The sequence below is a fragment of the Mustela nigripes genome, chromosome 2 (genome assembly GCF_022355385.1).
Source record: "Mustela nigripes isolate SB6536 chromosome 2, MUSNIG.SB6536, whole genome shotgun sequence".
Classification (NCBI taxonomy): domain Eukaryota; kingdom Metazoa; phylum Chordata; class Mammalia; order Carnivora; family Mustelidae; genus Mustela; species Mustela nigripes.
In genome coordinates, this window is record NC_081558.1 from 76,117,643 (window position 1) to 76,137,337 (window position 19,695).

Here is a 19,695-nt window from a genome sequence, read left to right on the forward strand (position 1 = left end):
TGAGACCTGTTTTGTTTTACAGGGTTTTCTTCTTTTTTTTCTTGGCTCTTTGCTTCAAATTTTTCTGTGGAAACCAATGTAAAACAATATTCCCATAAATTTATTATAATATTGATGCTGATTTATTGTGTTAAAGTTCTTTAGCTTTTGGTGATAGTTATTTTATGGTATGGTTATTGCCAAATTTCTAATAGATTTAAAGTAGTATTTAAAATAATTAGGTGAATATTTTTGTGACTGAGTATATTTTACTTACAATTTCCTAAATTAGGCATATAAGCAATTAAAATTTTATGTAGAATAAATAAAACAATATGTAGTTGAACTTAGGGGAAGGAATGTGGCCTCGTGGAAAGAGCATAAGCTTTGAAGTCAGATGGTCCTGGGAAAATGATCAGCTATGTTACCTTACAGAGTTCTTATGAGAATTAAAAATAAGGTTTGTAAGTGGCCTGAAAGTGCATGATTTTTTAGCTCCTCCAGGTGCAAACTGTGGGACTTTGGAAAAATTACCTTCCCTTTTAGAGCATAAGTTTCTTCTTCTGTATATTTGGGTAGTAATACCTACTCCTAGAAATGTTTAGGATAGTAAATGAAAGAATGTATATAAAACATATAGAAAGTTTTAATAAATCATATATGTCACTTTTATCCTCTAATACCATAAAAGCTAGTAAGAAAGAAACACAAGATTCCTGTCCATCATTGTTTGTTTGTTTGTTTTTTAAGATTTTATTTTTATTTATTTGACAGAGAGAAACACAGAGAGGGAACACAAGCTGGGGGGAGTGGGAGAGGAAGAACCAGGCTCCCCACTGAGCAAGGAGCCCAATGTGGGGCTCGATCTCAGGATCCCAAGATCATGACCTGAGCCTAATGACTGAGCCACCCAGCTGTACCCACCCCCCACTGTCCATCATTGTTAAAGCAGATTGTTCTCGTCACACCTCTATTTTTTTTTTAAGAGTTTAGGAAAATATGAGAACGTAGCAATTTTAAAGATTTTAAAACTTGTTTTCTCTTAATTAGGAAAAAGGATGCACTCCATCTTTTTCTGGCCAGATAAAGACACTTTACAGGGTCCTCTGCTTTATGTCAGCAGTGTTATCTACACATTATTAGCAATTGCCACAGTATTGTGTTCCTCTATAGTAGTCCCGCCCCATCAACAGTTTGGCTTGGAGATGGAGAGGTAGCTGCTCCTCTTGACCTTTGTCAGGAGGTCAGTAGTAGCCTAGCGCACATCCCAATGCCTGTGTCATGCACCTCACTTCATCTCATCACGTATACATTTTTTGACCTCACAATATCCCAAGAAGGGACAAATACAGTACAATAAGATTTTGAGAAAAAGATCACATTCATATGACTTATTAGAGTATATTGTTGTAATTGTTTTGAGTTATTCTTTTTAATCTCTTACTGGGCTAATTTATAAATTAAATTTTATTATTGCTATGTATGTATAGGAAAAACATAGTGTATATAGGGATTGGCATTGAGTTTCAGGCATCTGTTGGGGGTGTTGGACTGCATCTCCTGCTGATCAGGGTGGGGAACTGCTACACTGAAAAGGTGACTGTAAATGGAATTTAAATGGATATTACATGTTTTTAAAATCATTTTGATTTGTACTATTCTCCACCAAACTGTTTGGTGGGGGATTTTCCCCCTTGGGCTGATTGAAATTCACAGTTAGAATTTTGTTTTAGTATTATTTTTTCCCTGAATTTAAATAAGAAAGTCATTTTATAAAAAATCGGTTTATGTGATTATATAATTTTCTCATATGATGCTGAAAATTGTTAGTTTATACTGTGCCTACAAATTCATCATAGTTTTTATTCTTTATTTTATTTATTTATTTATTTATTTTTTAAAAAGATTTTATTTATTTATTTGACAGACAGGGATCACAAGTAGGCAGAGAGGCAGGCAGAGTGAGGAGGGGGGAAGCAGTCTCCCTGCCGAGCAGAGCTCCTGATGCGGAGCTCGAGCCCAGGACCCTGGGATCTTGACCCAAGCCGAAGGCAGAGGCTTTAACCCAGTGAGCCACCCAGGCGCCCCAGTTTTTATTTATTTTTTTTTTTTTAAAGATTTTATTTATTTATTTGTAAGAGAGAGAGAGTGAGAGCGAGCACAGGCAGACAGAGTGGAAGGCAGAGTCAGATGGAGAAGCAGGCTCCCTGCGGAGCAAGGAGCCCGATGTGGGACTCGATCCCAGGACACTGGGATCATGACCTGAGCCGAAGGCAGCTGCTTAACCAACTGAGCCACCCAGGCGTCCCCCCAGTTTTTATTTTTTTAATGTTTTTATTTAAATCCCAGTTAATACACCGTGCAGTATTAGTTTCAGGGGTACAATATAGTGATTTACCACTTCGTATGACACTGGGAGCTCATCACAACAGCTGCACTCCTTAATCACCTGTTACCTATTTTCACCCATCCCCTACTACTTCCCCTCTGGTAACCATCATAAATGAGCAAAGGGGGAAGAAAAAGAGAGGGCGCAAACCAAGAAACAGACTCTTTTTTTTTTCTTTTAAGGTTGTATTTACTTACGTATTTATTCACGTATTTACTTACGTGACAGACAGAAATCACACGTAGGCAGAGAGAGACTCTCTACTTCCTGCTGAGTAGAGAGTCTGATGCAGGGCTTGATCCTAGCACCCTGGGATCATGACCTGAGCCAAAGGCAGAGGCTTAAGGCTTGAGCTACTCAGGTGCCCCAAGAAACAGACTCTTAACTACAAATTCATTTTTAAAAAACAGAAATGTGTTGAAAATTTTGATCCATCTTCTGACCTCATGAAATGCACTTTTGAAATGTTACTTGCCTTGTTATCAAAGTTCTATTAAAACATGAGTTGATCACATTTTTTTTCCCCCAAAGATTGTATTTACTTATTTGGTGGGCGGGGAGAGAATGAAACGGTGAGGGGAGAGGGAATCTGAAGGAGACTCTGCACTGAGCACAAAGCCTGATGTGGGGCTCTATCCCACAGCGGGATATCATGACCTGAGGTGAAACCATGATTTGGACACTTAATGGACTGAGCCACCCAGGTACTTGGAATTGATCAGTTTTGAAGAATTGACTAAAATGATAATTTTTTGTGTTTAATAACTTTTTAATGGTTATTTCTGATATTAAATCATATACTGTATGTTGAATTAATAGATCCTTAACATCTTTAGAGAAGCGTGATCTTTGTTGAAACAGACCAGTATATCATCCTCATACTTTTTATCTTTTATGTTTTTAGAAATACTTACTAACAAATATGTTTTATCCTTTATAAAACATAAAAATGTGATCATATTAAATATGATACTTCTACAATTTGCTTTTTTTCTTATATTAACTGGTATCTATAGAGTGGAACTTCCAGGTTCTGTTTCATTCTTTGTGTCTTACTAATAATATCTAATGATAATTAGCTGTTCCCTATTTACTTTCAGGTTGTTTTCTCTTTTGCCAGTTTGAATAGTCAGCATGCTTGACCTTATCTATACATTTTGGTGGTTTTATTTCTGAGTAGATATAGGAGTGATACTGCTGCACAAAGAATATTCTTAAAGATTTAAAAAAATGGGTTCTTGCTAGCTTATACTCCAGAAAGTTTTGAGAAATTTATATTCCCACTGGGAATTATGAGAGTGTCTGTTTACTGGTTAGATGTTAATTTTTTTTTCCTAATCTGATGAGTAAAATTTGCTGAACCTGTAGTGAGAATGTCTGTCTTATACAATTATTGGTCCTTTATATTTTCTCTTAAGGAAATTACTTGGTTCATATATTTTGTTTATTTTTTTATGCCTTTTACTTCCTTTTTAAATCAAGAAATTTCTTGTATTAGAGATATATAATGACATGTCTGTCATTCTGCATATATTTCCTTACGTTCTACCTTGTCTCTTACGATGTTCTTTGCTTTAGAGAAATGTTTGTTTTTAATGGAGGAAAATACATCTTTATCAGTCTTTTTCTTTCTCATCTTGACTAAGATGAGATTTCTCATCTTGATTTCTCATCTTGACTAAGAATATATCCCCACTCCAAGATATTGCCCTTCTAAGTAATCCATCTAGAATTTATTTTTACCTGTGGTTTGACAACGAAGTAGACAACTTCATTTTATCAAACTGGAAAAGCAAAGAAATCTTAGTTTTAGTTTCTTGACTCAGTTTTGCCTTATAAAATATATAATTATTGTTTCTGTGTTGGTACCATACATATCATAATTTTATAGTATATTGGATTGTTTTTTTAGGTGAAGTGTCACCTACCCCCCTTTTTCCATGATTTTATTGGGAATAGATTGTCTTAGAGATAGTGGAAACTTACGACTTGTGCAAAGACTGAAATCTTTAGTATTTTGCATTTTAATATGTTTGCTTTTGTTATCTAGTCAGTAATTTATCATTTTGGGGCAGGTTCTTCATATTCTAATTATATTTAAGTTACATTGAAAGAGATAACTTGAGTGTAATATTTGAGAGAGTTTCTTGAGCAGTACGGGGTTTAGTGACATTTTCTAATGGTCCAGTCATAAATCTTGATTCTGAACTAGATAGTAGTGTTTAAGCAATCCTAGTACTCCAAATGTATTTTTAACATGAATTTTAAAATTCAAGACAAACCATAGGACACAGCTTACTTAAAAGGCTTCACTATAAATATGGAACAGAAGGTAGTTATTATCAGTCTTTATATAAAAATAGAAATCTAATTTATGTAAGTGAAAAGGTATGTGTGTGTGTGTGTGTCAGGGTTGTGGAAAATCCTTATTTTTCTTTTTGTAAAATAAGCAGATATTTGCCTAAAATGATACATTATTTAAAGTTATGATGACAACTCTAGCTACCAAGAACAGTTATAAGGCAAAAGCAGAAAGTAGTTCTGTCTGGTGAGTGGACATGATATGAGAGGAGTAGGGAGCCTTGTGTAAGTCTTGATATCTTCTATCATGTATAGGTTTACTTAATTTTTTCCAGATGAAGTTGCCTTCAACAATCTTTAGGAGATATATATATATATATATATATATATATATATATATATACATTCTATTTTTTAGAGATTCTTTTTTAAGATTTTATTTATTTATTTGACAGAGAGAGAGAGATCACAAGCAGGCAGAGAGAGAGAGGGGAGGCAGGCTCCTTAGTGAGCAGAGAGCCCGATGATGCGGGACTTGATCCCAGGACCCTGGGATCATGACCTGAGCAGAAGGCAGTAGCTTAACCCACTGAGCCACCCAGGCACCCTAGGGTATATTTTTTAATTGGAACAAAGCAAGTTATGTATATAACAGTGAGTTGTAACATGGCTATCTTTTTTGGTAAGAATATATATACTTCTATTTGCATTACAGAAATGGGGAAAAGGTTGAAAATGGGGCAGAGAGAATAAGGGAATAAACGAGACTGTTTTGATTCATGTAAATGTATGCCTAAATGAAATAAGCTGGATACAGAATAACAAATACAGTATGCTCTCACTTATATCAGACGCACAGAAGCAGACAGTGGAATGGATGGTTGCCTGGGGCTGCAGGTAGGAGGAAGTGAGGGGGGTGATGGTTAAAGGGTACAAAGTTTCAGTTACATAAGGTAATTAAGTTCTGGAAATGTGTTACACAGCATAGTGCCTACAGCTAAGAAAACTGTATTATAGGGGAGCCTGGGTGGCTCAGTGGGTTAAAGCCTCTGACTTAGGCCCAGGTCATAGTCCCAGGGTCCTGGGATCGAGCTTCGCATCGGGCTCTCTGCTTAGCAGGGAGCCTGCTTCCCACCCCATCTCTGCCTGCCTCTCTGCCTGCTTGTGTTCTCCGTCAAATAAATAAAATCTTTTTTTTTTTTTTTAAAGCTGTATTATATACTTAAAATTATTTTGGCAGATAATGGTCCGGTATTCTTACCACACACACACACTCAGTAATGAGGGGAGGGGTGGGAGGAAAGTTTGGGAGGTGACAGATATGTCTGTAGCCTTGATGGTGGAGATGGTTTTATGGGTGTGTATCCCCAGACTCATAGAGTTTTATGTATTACATACATGTTGATCATACCTCAATAGATCGCCTTAAAATAAGGATTGCTGAAAAATCTTTAAAGAAATAGATTTAAATTCTGTACCTTATATGTTGAGTTAATATCTTTTTATTTTATCAAGAGAGTTGTAGAATTAAACTTATTTTACCTTTCTATTTAATCTGTAAACTTGATATTTTAAAGTTTAGTTTGAATATTGGTTTTAGTAGTGCCCAGGATACTGTCACAACAGGTAATATGCTGCAGAAATTGATCTTTTGTATTTTGATGTAGAGTCAGTTTTGTTTTGCAATTTAGGAAATTAAAAATTTGTATGTACCTAATTCCTTCTTTTCCCTTTCCCGGGAACTCTTAACCTTCCTTTCCTCTCTCTCCTATACATGTGTCCGATACTACCCCCCTCCCCCCGCCAACCACCTGGCTTTCCCTCCTTCCTTTTACCTAAATCCCTGTGCTCAGGGTTTTTATAATCTAGTGCTTGAAACCTATGGCTGACTAGGATGTTAAGCTCTTAAATATAGTGGGGAGGGCCAAGAGTTTCTACAGGAGGTAAATTTCAAGAGGTTATTGTAGGAATTGCTATTGAACTTGATTGTTTGCAGACACTTTTCATTCTGGTTGTGATGTATTGAGAATTTTTAAATTTGTTGACTAACGGGGTGCCTGGGTGGCTCAGTTGGTTGGACGACTGCCTTCGGCTCAGGTCATGATCCTGGAGTCCCGGGATCGAGTCTTGCATCGGGCTCCCAGCTCCACGAACAGCTGGGCTCCCAGCTCCACCTTCTCTCTCTGACCTTCTCCTCGCTCATGCTCTCTCCAACTGTCTCTCTCTCAAATAAATAAATAAAATCTTAAAAAAAAAATGTTGACTAACATATCTTTTCTAGTTGCTTTCTAAAAATTTATGTTTGTTTGCCAACTATAAATCATAGAAAGGTTGAATATTTAAAAAATATGATTAGTTATATGCTTTAGGGGAACTGTTGATGTCATTGGGGTTTCTATCTTAGAGAAATTTAATAAAATACAAGCTTTAGTTTGAAGGCTATGTTATGTCTTTTGACTGCTATCTACAGTATCCTATAAAGTTGTGGAAAATTAAAACATTGTTTTTCTGTTTGATTTATTATTTTGGTTTTACATTTCTTACTTTGTTATTTAACTGTTATATGTTATCTGGATTTTGCAGGATTAGCTGGTAGTAAGACTTCGTTTTTGGGAAATAGATATTCCTATAAAAAATATCATTTATTTGCATTGTTTTAAGGCTTTGATGGCTCCAGGGAGAAAATATACTATCCAAAGAGAATAGTTTAATTAAAAATAGAATTAACTTAATTTAGATTACAATTATTTAAAAAAATTTTTTTTAAATTTTTTTTTATTTATTTGTTTGACAGAGAGAGACACAGTGAAAGGAGGAACACAAGCAGGGGAGTGGGAGAGGGAGAATCAGGCTTCCCACAGAACAGGGAGCCCAACGTGGGGCTCTATCCCAGAACCCTGGGATCATGACCTGAGCCGAAGGTAGACGCCCAATGACTGAGCCACCCAGGCATTAAAAAAAATTTTAAGATTTTATTTGAGTGAGAGTGTAAGTGCACACAAGTGCTGGAGTGGCAGAGGGAGAAGAAGAAACAGACTTCCCATTGAGCAGGGAGCCCAGGATGGAGCCCAGGACACTGAAACCATGACCTGGGCCAAAGGCAGACACTGAACCAACTGAACCACCCAGGTACCCTAAATTAAGAGTACAATCTATATGGATTTGGTACACATTTTATTTTATTAATTCATGTTCAGTTAGAATTTTGTTTTAATCATCTATAGTTGAATTTTTTTTTATTATTTCTATTTCTTATATTTGTTTCTTACATCAGTATTTCTTATCTCTGTCTTATATCTTACATCTATTTTTCTTTATAGACCGTTGGAATAGAGGAAAAAGCGTGGACTGAGAAAGACTAGGTTTGCATCTTAAACCTACTGCTTACTAGATCTGTGACTTCGGAGAAGTAATTTAACTTCTCTGAGCTTTAGTTAGTGTTGAGAGGATTAAATTAAATGTCTGAAGGTTAAATGTACTATGTAATAATTCAGTGTGTATCATCATGTTTAGCCTAGTTTTGGCACATAATAGGTGCTCAATAAGTATTTTTTTTTTTAAGATACCCAGAATAATAGAATGATAATTTTTAGTCTTCATTCTTTAAAATGTTTGTTGAACAAACAATATCATAGAGAAACTAAAAAGAATATAATCCACCCACAACTATGTATGTATGTATGTATGTATTTAGTTAGTTAGTTAGTTAGTTAGTTAGTTAAAGTAAGCTTGGTGCCTAGTGTGGGGCTTAAACTCTCAATCCCAAGATCCAGGTTCATATGCTCCACTGACTGAGCCAGCCACCCCACACGCAAAACTTTCTATTTTCAAGATACAGCCCTTTACAGTAGTTCTCAAAGTGCTGTCCATGGACCTCGGCCAGCCCCTGAGATCAGGGGATCTCTAATGTCAAAACTATTTTTAATAGTTCAAGACATTATTTGCCTTTTCCACTGTTGTGGAATTTGTACTGAGGGTACAGAGGCAATGATGAGTAAAACTTCTGGTCCCTTAGCTCAAAACAAGGCAGAGGCACCAAACAGCCCTGGTAGGCATTCTCAGTTTAAAAAATGAAACGGATTTTCACTTAGGAACATCCTTGATGAAGAAGGAAAAATCGTCTTGGTAAATCTGAGTCTTGGAGTGCACATTACTTTAATATTCTGAATGACAAAATAGGAAGCATGCATGAAAACACTTCTGTTACATACTGAAGTAACAGTAATTGGGGTAAATACACTGGTGTGATTGCTTGACTTATGAGCTGAAGCTGGCTGCTTTTGTACTTGAAAGTAACTGCACACTAAACTATGGTTATTCAGACTTGACATTTGGCAGGTATTTCCTAAAAAAGGATGTGAACCTATCACTTCAAACAAAAAGAACTGGTAGCATTTGTTACCAATGATAATAAATCTAGCTTTCATGATAAAACAAGAAATTTGGAAAAGTTTTATCTACCAGCTGAACTTCTCTGATGAGGTTATTGATGATATTAACAAAATATATTTTTAATATCATATAATGAAATGTGAGGTTTGGAAGAGTTCTAGTACCCAGTGAACATGTATTTTAGAACTGGGTGAGAGAACCATTCAAAGTGCATGGTAGACTAATGGATTTCAGTATACATGCACAAAAGCATTCATTTGAAATGGTTTTAAAATCTTTTTTTTTTTTTTTTTTTTTTTTTTTTTTTTTTTTTTTTTTTTTAAGATTTTACTTATCTATCTGACAGAGAGAGATCACAAGTAGGCAGAGAGGCAGGCAGAGAGAGAGGAGGAAGCAGGCTTCCCGCTGAGCAGAGAGCCCGATGCGGGGACTCGATCCCAGTACCCTGAGATCATGACCTTGAGCCGAAGGCAGCGGCCCAACCCACTGAGCCGCCCAGGCGCCCCTGAAATGGTTTTAGATTCTACCTTGCAAACTAACGTTTAAGAAATGACTACTTCTTGGGGTGCCTGGCTGGCTCAGTTGGTAGAGCATGTGACTCTTGATTTCAGGGTCCTGATCTCTACCTTGGGCATAGAGCTTATTCAAAAATAAATATTTTAAAATAAATTATAAATTATTAAATTATTATAATAATTTTAAAATAAATTATTTAAAAAATAAATTTTAAAATAAAAGTTTTAAAAATGACTACTTTTTAAATTTGGTGCAGTATCAGTGAGGAATATCCACAGTTAACTGAAAAGAATGTTAAAACACTTCTCCCTTGACAACAGAGTATTTCATGGATCTGGAATTTTTATATAATTCAACCAAATCATATCCTTGATTAGAGAATTAGATATGAGAATCTAATTGTCTTCTATTAAGGTCAGGTGTTAGAGATGTACAGAAATGTAAAAGCCCATTTTTTCATTAAAGCTTTTATTTTTGAAAAGGATTATTTTTCATTAAAATACTATTTATGTTAATGTGTAATGACTTTAAAAGATTTAAATTCAATTTAAAATAAAGTTTTCTCAGTTTTACTTCCAATATAGTAAATATAGATGTTAAACTTGTATAAACAAAGGCCGTTTGAGGTCTTCTGTAATTTTTAGAGTGTAAAGAGATCTTGAGTCTGAAAGTTGGAGGAGTGCTTCTCATTTTCTTTTTCCTCTTTTAGCTAAAAGATTAAAATAATTGTAAACCATAATGTGATTAAATAACTTTGTTGAATTACTCTTGTTATTAATATAGTTATTATATTATATACTATTAATGTAGTTGGTATAAATATTAGAGTAACAATTATACAAGTTGGTATACATATTAGAGTAACAATTAAAGGCAGAACTTTCTTCAGATGCAGACATCTTTGGGTCCTCCTGAAATTAAGTGAAAGGGCTAGATTTAACGAACTATGTTGTTGGCAGTTTATTCTCTAAGATCTGACTAACCCTCACTCACTCACTCATGTAACCATCCCCATATATCCTTAGAGTATGTTCTCTTTTGAACTACTGTTACAGTAAGTTTCAGTTGAAAACTGGTTGCTATGTTTCTCTTTTGGTATTTTCTATTACTACTGTGTGTATTATGCTCCTAGTCTCTTTTGCTGTCACTCTCTCTATATAAGTTGTAGTCATTAGCTTGGAAGATTAGGTAACTTAGAAGACTGTGATTGGCTGTACCATAAAAGCAACTTAGGAGAGTTCATCTGTGCAAAGCACAGTGACCTAAATCAGATATATACTTACTGTCCCTGGAATCTTCAAGGGACTTAACTGCGTTACATTGTCAAAGACAAGCCATTTATATTTTGCTATGGAGAGATTTCGTCTGGAGAAGAAGTTTCCTGTATGTACCTGGTTGTGATCTTGTGTTTTATTTACAAACAGATCTGACTTTTTCAGTTTACTAGTGAAGCTTGAAGAAATGTCAGGCTTATTAGCACTGGCTTAGAATAGTATCATCCTCTGTGTCCTTGGCTGTGGAAGTCGTTTGCTGTAAAGAGGAGATCCTGGTATAAAGTTAGCAGTGTTTGTAGCATCATTATTATTCTATAAAATTAGTTTTTTTGACCAGTTAATATTACTGGAATGAGGCTTTTAAAAATTCTGTTTGGCCAAGATACTAGGAAAGAAATCACTTTGTCTTTAATGGTTAAGTATGTTTTGAATATAAACTGAAATATTTGATAACTCTTTGTAGTTACAATCATTATTTTTTGGAGGTACTACTTTTGGCCTGTGGCCATATGTCTTAAGTAATGAAGAAATTAATTTGTGATAGGGATCTTACGCTGTTTTAAAGCAGATTTTGTAAACCTCAAATGTCCAAAAAGGATAAAAAACTAGATTTATGGTATATTGTTAAATAATCTTTTAACATTCTTTTTCTTTTTTTTTTTTATTATTATGCCTTTGACCTGTTAAAGTTTGGTTTTTGGTCGTTTGGCCAAGAAAACACAAATCACAGATTGTGCTTTTTCAGATGGAAAAATGACTTATGGGAAGAATTAGTACAGTGTGTTACGTAGTTACAAAGTCTGTTTCAAATAGTTTGATTTTGCTGGGAATTCCTGCTTGTGAATTGAATTTTAGTTTTATCATGTGTTGGTGATGGGCTTTTTTGTTTATAAACTGATTTATTACATTTCAAAATACTGAATACCTTTGTATGTTTGAGCTTTAATTGTGTTCATAAGGAGTCTTTAAGTAAATCCAGTGTAAATTTTTAGCTGAGTAGTCTTGTCCTTTGAAACATACTCAACATTCTAGTATTAGAGAGCTTACTAAGAATCCTGCGTGATGCTTAGGGTATACTAGTGAACAAAACAAACATGATTCCCCTCTTCTTGGAACTTATGTTCTATTGGAAGATAGTAGAAAGAAATTAAAGAAGTAGTTATATAAGTATGTAAAGAACATTGAAGAAGTATAATATATAATTGTAAGTTTTAACAGATGTTGTGAAGAAAAAGTACTATGTGTTCTCAGCATATATTATAGTGACCTTGGTCTCTTGTTGTGTGGGTAAAGAACCCATGTAACTGGGACTCTTTAGAGACCTGGCTTTTAATTTCAGTTCTTTCACCAGCTTACAGTGTGATCTTGTGTCGCTTAAGCTGTGTGTGTGTAATGTATGTATAAAATCTGAACATTGAATGAAAAAATAAAGCCTGTTGATCCCTATGAGTCTGTGAGGTCTCATTCATTAAGATTAGGAATGGAAAAGATAATTCACTTACCTCCAGATTTTTTTTTTTTTTTTTAAACCATGGAGAGCCACTTAGCTGTAAATTAACTGTTAAGCTGGACATTTGATAGTATTACAGTTTTTCATTCATTTATGTATCTCTGGTACCTGGAATATGCTTGGCACATAGTTTGTACTCAGTAAATATTTATTGAATGAATGAGTTCCATAATTCCTAGTCTTTAAGGGAATGAAACTTTTCTCATGACCTGTTGGATTTACGGGGAATAAGGTTATTATCTAGTGGAAGAAGAGGCAAACCGACCATATTGCTAAGGGATTTTCTGGCTGTCTCCTGTTGGTTTTTACTAGAAAACTGCAAAGGAACCCTAAAAATAGCCAGGTCATGATAAGCTTGTGCTGACCGGAGATAAGGAATCTTGACAGAACACGTACTGGGCCTTATTTCGTTGAAAAACTGATTGGGGTGTGTGTGTGTGTGTGTGTGTGTGTGTGTGTGTATGTGTGTTTTCCCTTTAGTGCAGAATGCCTGTGCTTTTCTGCACATTTTAATTACTAATAAGATTGTGATAGTTTTTTTTAAAAAGCCTGTTTTAGAAATAGATTTTATTATGCTTATTTCAGTAAACATATACTACTTGATAACCATAAAATAAGTGATTTGTATGTTTTTTTTGTGTGTGTGTGTACTGATTTGGAACTTGGAAAGAATGCATTTCCCCATAGAAATAATATAATAAATATTTGTGATTTATAATTTCAAGTAGAACCCTGATGAGGCTTTCCATTTGTTCATGACTCTTGTGCCTTGTGATGAAGTACATGACAGTACAGTGTGTCACTAGCAATCCTCTTTCTTATTGGAGTCCATTATGTGGCAGTTTTTATGCCTCAGACTTCTTAGTTTTCTTACTCTTACATTCTTTGTTATTTCACTTTTTTCTTTTGAAACTTTTTCTTAAAATCCATTGTGTTTAGTTTTAACAGTGGTATATAAAATAGATTTTTAAAAAATAAACATATAATGTATTTTTATCCCCAGGGGTACAGGTCTGTGAATCGCCAGGTTTACACACTTCACAGCACTCACCGTAGCACATACCCTCTCCAATGTCCATAACCTCTTAATCTCACACAACAAACTGAGGGTTGCTGGGGTCCCTCCTCCAAATCACTTATGGTTTGTCTCCCTCCCGATCCCATCTTGTTTCATAAAATAGATTTTTGAAGGCTTTTTTCTCCAACATCCAAATCTATCTGCACCGGGCACAAGGCATTTTTCTCAAGACTTTAATTTTTTTTTCCCCCCTGTGGGAATTGCATGATTGTCTGAGTTTGAAATTTGCTGTTTTAAATTTGTAGTAATTTCCCATATACCTCTTCTGTCTTTTCTGCATGTTTTAGAGGAATGAATCAGAAATGCCAAGTGAGTTCTTTAGAAACTACGAATATCATTCTTTGACTTTTATTTTATGAAATGGTAGGCATTGATGATTGATCTCCTTTTAATTGGATTAGAAAAGATTATTTGCCCTATTCTTAAGATTTTTGCCCATAAATTTATAGTTTCCTATATAAGTTCAACTTTTGGTGGTAGATGGGGATATGGTTAGGAATTGGAAATGTTGGAGGAAACTTGTATTTTGGAGGGGGACAACATTGTTATTTATACATACTCTGATAAGTTGCCCTACACGTTTTGGGGAAATATTCTGACATACAAATCAACTTTTAAAATACTATTTATTGATTTAGGTTTCTTTGTATTTCAGTGAAAGTGTATGATTTACACTATTTTCTTGTGAATTGGAATATACTTTTCATTTTCTGAAGGATTAAAACAATGTAAGTGAAGTTGACAGTATTCCCAAGCAGGCTTACTAAAATGATTAAGAGCATGAAGCAGTCTTTATTGAAGAGCGTGTGTAGTACTTTAGTCCTAATCATAATGCAGGAAGGGAGGTGGTGTTTAAACTTTGGTGTGCACCAGAATCACATAAGGGGGTTATTTAATAGAGATACTTGTTACCCACCTTAACCTACTGAATGAGCACGTCTAGCATAGAGCAAGGGGAGATGAATTTTAATAAACTCTTTAGGTGTGCCTGAATTTTTAATACATTTAAAAGTCTCTTAAAGTAATAGTTTTATATCCTTATGAAAGTTACTTGCTGTATCTTGGCATTTTCTCCTAGATACTTATGCATGTATTTCCTGTGAATAATTCTTCATACAACCGTAATACTATTTTAGGATATATTTTAAATCTTCACTTCATTTTTAATTAGGAAACTTATAGGTATTTGTTTCTGTACTTGTAAGGCCTCTCTAATCTAGTTAGAAAGCTTTTTTTTCCCCCCTTAAACATGGAATAGTTTCCTCATTTAGTTTAGTAAAAAGTGGGAGCATTTTCTATGGGTTCTGTATTGTTTTGTGGCATTTTATGTAATATATCCTTCCACAATGCTTTCAGGTGGGTATTATGCTCTGTAGATGAGGACCAAGATAGGTAAGTGACTTTCAGAAGATTGCATTCTTAAGTCTTCTTCTGTATTCACATGGCTAAAAATAAATCAGAGAATATAAACTAATAAATTCAAAAGTCTACATCTACTGCCAGAGGTAACTGGTTTTCCTGTTTTCTTGTATGTCTTCCAGTGTTTCATTATGCAAATTAAAATGTTCCTGTTCTGGGTACTTCCTAACACAGAAAGTAGCAGACCTTATATATGGTTCTCTACCTTGTGTATATTTCATTTTATAATAGGTCTTAGACACTATATGTACTGGCATGAAAAATACCTCCCAGTACCTTGGTATTCCACTGGCATAGCCATTCCTCTATTAAGGGACTCTTGGACTGTGTCCAATCTTTTCCCATTATAAGCTGCAATAAATAATCTTGTACATGTGTCCTTTCATACATAGAGAATTTAAACTTTCATTATGATCTTATATTTCTAGTTCTTTATTGTCTTCTTTGTTACAGAGCACTTATAATCTGATTAGTAACCTTATTTTACAAACAGAAATGGAATAGAAATTTGAAACCAATGCAAATAATTTTCTAAAGATTAGCGTGAGTCAATCTTACATTGACATACTTTGGATAGCTTTTTTTTTTTTTTTTAAAGATTTTATTTATTTATTTGACAGAGGGAGAGAGGTCACAAGTAGGCAGAGAGGCAGGCAGAGAGAGAGAGGAGGAAGCAGGATCCCCGCTGGGCAGAGCCTGATGTGGGGCTCGATCCCAGGACCCTGTGATCATGACCCGAGCTGAAGGCAGAGGCTTTAACCCACTGAGCCACCCAGGTGCCCCTTGGGTAGCTTTTTTATTCTTCCATGTATTTCAGTTTTCTCAGTGCCTTGGGATTATTTCATTTTAGGAAGGCTTTATAGGCATCACTTATCTGATGTTAAGAATGAAAACATTTTGATGTCGGGGGTTGCTCTTTGCTGTTACTATATTTAGTTTTTCATTATATTCTTGGAGTTAAAAAATGAAGTTTTGGGGTGCCTGGGTAGCTCAGTGGGTTAAAGCCTCTGCCTTTGGCTTAGGTCATGATCCCAGGGTCCTGGGATCGAATCCCACATCAGACTCTCTGCTCGGGCAGGGAGCCTGCTTCCTCCTGTCTCTATGCCTGCTTCTCTGCCTACTCTGTCAAATAAATAAATAAAATCTTAAAAAAAAAAAAAGTTTTTTCCTAGATGCAAATATAAAAATAACTGACATATTAACAGATTGAAATTTGAACTTATTCTCTTTTTAAATTACTAAAATTAAATATTTGTTGTAACAAAAAAATTAAACAGTATATGATTGTCTCTGTGTTATTGCTTTCCTAATCATCAATATGAGACCGTTTGAAGGTTAGCCTTCCAAATATTTATTACTGTGTAATACATTTTTGTATATACTTTAAAGAATACAAGTGTACTTTATATAGTATATAAACATACTCTATATTTAGAAATACGGCTTGAGGCATTATCCTAAAATGATAGGATTTAAAATGCAGTATATTTGTTTCAGAAACGAATTGTCCCCTTGAAACATTAATGGCTTTGTTCTAAGGGATTTCCAGTATATAAAGTCATATGCATCCTGCAGACTTTGTTGAATTACTTGTAATATGTCAAGATGACTATTTGTGTGGCCTACTTAATTTAATGTTTGCATTTATAGCAGATTGCCTTTTTGATTCATGTTTCACAGTTGTTGAAAAGCTACAAAAAGTTTTAAGAGAAAGGGGGAATGCAGATGCTCCTCCCCTTGTTTACAGTGCTAGTATTATAAATTTCTTATACTCTTAAAATTTGAACTTTAGTTTGTTCTGCCAGTTACACGTGAGAGCATTCTTCTTGAAAACCCAGTCAGTCACAATAAAATAATATTCTTAGTTGGCTTTAAGTTAAGTGACTTACTTACTTAAAGCCTCACAGGCACGATTAAATGGGAGCCAGCTGGGTGGGCCATGAGAGGAGGGGCTGGTAGATAGACTTTTTTCAGCATGCCACTTTTTGCACATATTGGGGGCATTTTTTGGTATGGTAGATGTTTAGATGTCCAGCTTAGGTTGTTTTTGAGTATTAGTTAATAGTGTTGTTAGTCCATATAAACATGTAAGTATATCTGTAGAAATAAAAGGTATTTTTTGGTTAGGGGTAAGAGAAAAATCTGTTGTTTTCTTTCCTATCTTAGCCAGCGTTCCTGATAATGAAAGTTTAGAATGGGAGCACTTAATCCCTTTTAGAATACACAGTATGCTACCTCTTGGGAATAATCACCTTTTAGGAGACTGCTTATATTCAACCTGTACATGAAATCACTGGAGGAGAGCTGAAGGTTTTAGAGTATGAAATGCTTACTAATTATACTTTGTTTTTTTGTGTGTTTCTAAGTGTGTATTTTTGTGATTCCTATTTTAGTCTTTCCTCATTACTTATTGGTGTTTGATTGTTGTGAGGCAGTTCGATGAACCATACATACTGTTGTCACTTGTCTTTCTCAGTCCATTATGTGAAAATACAGTCTGTTACCCGCTCCTGTAGACATAGAGCCTTAGTAAGTCATTTGACTTCTGCTTTTTCTGTATTAAATTGAACAGCAATCCTTCAAAGTTCTGTACAATAACCTCTTGATACTCAATTCTATTTGATTATATATTTGAATTGTCTTATCTTCAGAAGGTGGATTTGGATATCAAGAGATCTGCATTGCCTTAATGCATTGTTTCTGGTTCTGAATTTTGGGACCTAAATAGAGTTTGGATAGCAGGGTATTTGTATAAAAAGTTAAATTGATTCAGCTCTTGGGGGCACCTGGGTGACTCAATGGGTTAAAGCCTCTGCCTTCAGCTCAGGTCATGATCCCAGGGTTCTGGGATCGAGCCCCACATCGGGCTCTCTGCTCAGCGGCGAGCCTGCTTCTTCCTCTATCTCTCTGCCTGCCTCTCTGCCTACTTGTGATCTCTGTCTGTCAAATAAAATAAATAAAATCTTTAAAAAAAAATTTGATTCAGCTCCTGATTTAAAGATTGGAGAATTTAGACACAGAATCTGGATAGGACGGCACAATTGTATACAAATAATATGCATTGAAAAAAGCTGTACCAAACATATGCTAGTATAGATCAAAATTGGAGGAGATGTTAATCGATCATTTTAACCAACCTCCTGTTTGATCCTTTCTTAAATGGTCTTCCAGTTTATGCTTGGCCCTTGAAATTGGTTAGAAGCTAACTGTGTTCTTTCCGGTTTATTGTTCTAAGTGTTAGATCCTGGACAATGAGATCAGCCATAAAATGGGAATGGCTGAAAATATGTCTTGAAAAATTTGAAAAGTGCTATAATTTGATCAATAAAAAAGTGCCTGTATTCTAGAAAAATAATATTCAGTGGGATATTAATGTTGCAATTAATGTTACTACTATAATTATATTTATATGTATTTATATATCCTATATAAATACATTTATTTATGTAAACATATTTATGTATAATAAAATTATAATTTTATTATTTGATTCTCTTATCTCCAGTTGTCTTCTGTTGCCTAAAGAATTTCCGGTTATAGTATAAGGACCTTCAAAGAGAATGAATTAGATTATTTACTTTCTTTTTTGAGAGCTCTTTCCTCTCCTCCTTTGGAAGGTTTGTAGTACTTTGATTTTATCTGAGCCAGAACATTGTCCATTTCCTGTTGCCCATCCTTTTGCCTGCTTTGAACAGTGGTTTTAGCTTATCCACCTCTTTCTTCATCATGCCCCCCAGTGCCTTCCAGGTTATATCTGGATCTTTAGCCTCTTCCTGAGCCATCCTTTCCTAGCATTCATCTTTCAGTTTGATTCTTTGACGAAAGCATTATAGGATAGCACCTCCCTGGTGTGATTGGTTTGCTGAAGGAGGTTTCATATTCTGGGTTCTTCAGCATACTCCACATATAGCATAGACTGTGTGAGCTGATCTAGGTCACTCTTAAAGTTTTACGTAGTTTTGTTTAATATTGCCAGCTCTTCCTCAGAACCTTTGTATATCTTTCCAAATTCTTGAATGTCTTCTCCAATATGTCTCCCCAGTCCCTGGCTTTGTTGAACATAGCTGAGTCCTTGTTCACTGTTGACTGAGTATTGTACACTGTTCTCTAGTCTTAAAATGGAATAGACTTTCCTGAGGAACTAGAAAACTTCTTTGCCTACCCAGTCAGGGTGCACCTGTTGAGACATGTTGCGGTAGTCATATTGGACAAAGTGCAAGGCCTCCTAACAATGGTAAAAGTTGGTGAGGTTTCCTTGGTCAGCTACAGCTGACCCATGCTGGGCAAGGGTTCAGTATGGGCCACAGCTCAAAATGAAGACTTTTTGAGGGAAGGGAATTTCCTCATCTGTTCATATCTGTGCTGCAGAATCTTGAGCATACTAATGTTCCTTTCAAAGTTAAGTTCGAAGTTGGGAAGGGAAGATAAAACTAAAATTTTATTCATTTAAAAAAATAGTCTACAGTATTTTACAAAAATATGTTTCTTTTTTTTGAGCTGGAAAAGGAAACAAAATTATGAAGGTAGACTTGGAAAACTTGAAGTTAGAACCTCCTTAAAGGTTAAATTTAGTTGTGGCTTTTCCTTTGTAGAGAAATAAGTTCTTGTAACTTGGATGGGCTCTTGGTTAATTTATGAGTGGAAGTGTACTACATGTTTAGTCTATAGATGCATTTTTTTTAAGATTTTATTTATTTGTTTGATGGAGAGATCACAAGTAGGCAGAGTCAGGCAGAGGGGGAGGGGTAACCAGGCTTCTGGCTGAGCAGAGAGCCTGGCTCAATTCCAGGATCCTGGGATCATGACCTGAGCCGAAGGCAGAGGCTTAACCCACTGA

General features: G+C 35.2%; 1 protein-coding gene across 3 annotated transcripts in view; it reads left to right on the forward strand.

Annotated features, from left to right (window-relative positions):
• Nucleotides 1–19,695, forward strand: part of SLC4A7 (solute carrier family 4 member 7) — a 108,874-nt gene that overhangs the window by 22,617 nt on the left and 66,562 nt on the right. The window lies entirely within an intron of this gene.